This window comes from Eurosta solidaginis, chromosome 5 (assembly GCF_040869045.1).
Source record: "Eurosta solidaginis isolate ZX-2024a chromosome 5, ASM4086904v1, whole genome shotgun sequence".
Lineage (NCBI taxonomy): Eukaryota > Metazoa > Arthropoda > Insecta > Diptera > Tephritidae > Eurosta > Eurosta solidaginis.
The window spans coordinates 142,743,959-142,747,627 of NC_090323.1; positions in this window are offsets into that span (position 1 = coordinate 142,743,959).

Genomic DNA, 3,669 nt, shown 5'->3' on the forward strand with positions numbered 1-3,669 from the left:
TGTAAGCAGTCCCTGGAGAGAATCGGGACTGAGAGAAGCATACATCTATATTGGGTCCCAGGGCATATGGGAATAGATGGGAATGAAAAAGCGGATGAACTAGCTAAAAAGGGCACATCCCTTGAAGCTTGCTCCGTAGACGTCCCAATTAGACTGAGCGCAATTAAGCGAAGGCGAGAGGTGTACATGATCGACCAAGCAGGAAAGGCGTGGGTTTAAGCGCGGGGCTGTAAAGTGTCGAAGATTATGTGCAGGTCTTACAACCTTAGACTAACAAAGTTGCTTCTATCATTAAAAAGAGAGGACTGTAGACTCATGACGGTTATTCTGACTGGACACTGCCTTCTGGCGTCACATGCCTTTAAATTAGGCTTGGTCAGTGATAGCAGATGTAGGAAGTGCAGGCTGGAGGAGGAAACGATCGAGTACGTTCTGTGACCTTGCCCTGCGCTTGCCAGGCTAAGACTCCAGCTATTAGGAGTGATACAGCTGTCAGATCTAGAAGCAGCAAGTGGCTTAAATCCTAGGAAGCTTCAAGTATTTGCCAAGAGCACGGAGTTATTTTATAACATAGGTCCTGGTTTTTGATAGGGTTTTTCAGTTTGGTCGTTAAAACAAACTTCTGGTAACACTACGAACTTATTCAGTCTATGCGAGGTCCTCATGGACCGGCCAGTTCAACCTAACCTAAGCAAAGCAATGGAATAGTTCTTAGTAAATTTGATGCCGCCATCCAGAAATTGCGCAAAGATTTTTTAAGAAGGCTTCAATCGAACATTTTTTTCCTGAATGGAAACAGGAAACTCCAGCGGATTTGTGTTATCGCGCAGTCTTCTTCTTATGGTCATCTGTTGGTGTTGCTATGACACCAATTAGTTACTCATTTCAGTGAATACTATATGAAATGCAATACTGTGGTTTGTTTATATTTTGTTTCTCAATTTTAAACGAATTCGCAACTATGACTAACTTTTTAATTTGTTAAACAAAAATATAAATGAGCAACAAAATTTCAATTGGCGAATCAGCCGACTTCAAAAATTCGAAATTCCTATTCCTTAATTATTGTTCTCTCAGGAGAAAAAAGAAATTTTTCCGCGGGAATAAAAAAATCCTCGAGAATAAAATTCCGAAGGAATATTTAGAATTGGGCTGTATAGCTTTAAACTATTTTTTACTAAGGCATTGACGAACCAACTACCAAGGTCGATACTCTGGAAGTTATAGAGTTTTTGCAACAATTTGATTTTTTCCTATTTGTATAGAGACTCATATCAAAACAACACATTTACGCAACATTTGCATTTTTTAAAAGCTTATGATGGCTAAAGGGACATATTTATTTTAAGAAAGAAGTAACCCGTTGGTTTTGTGCTTATTAAGGCATATTTACTCCATATAAAAAAATAAACAGTTTTCTCGAAGTTACTTATGATGTAAATGTGTAATTTTGGTTTGGACTTGTTCTTTGGCAAATCGAAGTCTCTTTTGTACATGCGATTTAGTCAACAACAGTACTTTGAACTGTGGGCACCCAGATCGCGCTCACGCAAACGCCGACGAACAGTCTCAACACTTGAAGCCACTTAAGGAGTAGGATGAGGAGTAATAAAAATTTTGCAATAAATTATAGAATACCAATTAAATAAATTAGCCTCGCCGTTTCTTTAAAATTTTTCACACAGATTTTCGCAATAATACAAATTTTTTTACGCGCTACTAAATATCATACTAATCTACAAAAACCAATAGATTTATCCTAACAACATTGCATGTTTTAAAGCCAACTTCTTAGTGTAATGTATTTTACAGGGAATACCGAAAACTTGTTAAAATAAACTTGGCCACTTAAATGAAATTAGGCATAAGCACTACTAAGATTTTCACCTCAACTGTACGTACATCATAGCACACTAAGGCCGGGTTTTTCAGTGCGACTTAAACTCCAGTAAAAGTTGACTAGAGTTTAACCTTGCCACTTCAGCGCCCTAAGCTGAGATTAGCAGCAAAATTTTTTGTTATCGAACAAAATGGCAAGGTTAAACTCTGGTCAACTTTAACTAGAGTTATACTTCACTGAAAAATCAGGCATATGTAAGTGTAAGTTGCGGATTTAGATAAATAAACTTAAATTTGTTCAGCACAAACTGAAAATGACATATAAAAAACTCTGATGTTTTATTACTAAAGCAATAAAAATCATTGTAAAAGTTAAGTCTTGTTTGAAGCTGAATGTATTAAAATATTGTAATGAATTTAGGGAAATTCCGCTTATTTGCAACCTTCTGCTTACGTTTGTATCGCTAAACTGTTGAATAAAACACTCCAGTATTCTGTATTACAAAATGGTCTTTATTAGACTACTTTAAGATTACTTCACTTTGCAACTGATAGCGTGCTTAAATCAAACTGAGTACGGACTACTTAGCTTCTGCTGCTTTTATACTCTCTGCCCAAATGTCTAGACGTTTCTTCTTCTAGAATCCTCTACCTGGTCACCAGCCATACGCGCGTGTGTTTGTAGTGTGTAACCATATGCGTGTGTATATGTGAGCGAAGTAGTAGCTGATGATGACATGCTTTTGTGAGGATCTCTCTACCGCTTGTATGTATGTGTGTAGATGATGATTAATATGTTTATATAGCTTGCTTAAATGTGTTGTGACTTTATTTAATAACCTTAGAGACGGTAATATTCGTCACAATATATTTTCATGTATGTATGTATCATATTAGGATTTATTTTTTAACTGTACTATTTTAAAAGCAATAAATTTTATGCAAATGTGTCAAAGTATTTTGCAAAGTATTATCCATATATTTTTAGATTCAAATATTCATGTATGAATGTAACCAAATAAAATCTCACTGAAAATAATTGTACAATACTCGTACACACACATATACATACTGTGACGAATATTAGTAACACTAAGTGATACTCACATCACTAATCCGATACTAAGTAAATAAAGCCACAACAACAAAAAAGCAAGCTGCCACACTTGTTTGTACGTAAACAATTTAATCACCATGTACACACATACATACAAGCAGCAGAGAGATACTCACAAAAGCATATCATCATCAGCTACTACTTCGCTCACATATACACGCATATGGTTACACACTACAAATACACGCGCGTATGGCTTGTGACCAGATAGAGGATTCTAGAACAAGTGTCGGCAAAAAAATTGTGTGGATGTATTAGTGAGAGCGCTTTGATCGCACGAATCAATTAATTCACTGATCATTCTCTTGTTAAACTGCAACGGCTAAGCACGCAATAAATAATAAGTTATTCATGCGCACAATGGCAAGCGAATATTTTATGTTGAACAACGCCTTTGGGCAAATTCAATGCCCGGATTAAATCAACAGATACAGGATGCTGCTTGATAGGAATTTCAAAAAGACTTGCTTTTTGATCAATTTTTATAAAGGTAGTCCTTAAAATGTTTTTTATTATCTTTTACTTACTACTTTAAATTCCACTTGCATATACAAATAGATCCCTATAATTTTCCTAATAAATACATACGTTTTTTACTATTACTATTAATATTTACATATTTAAGACTGACACCTCATTGTACTAGAAATAAATGGCAACAAAACTAATTTTTAACAAATATTGCACACAACAGGATCCAATAGAGAAACTGT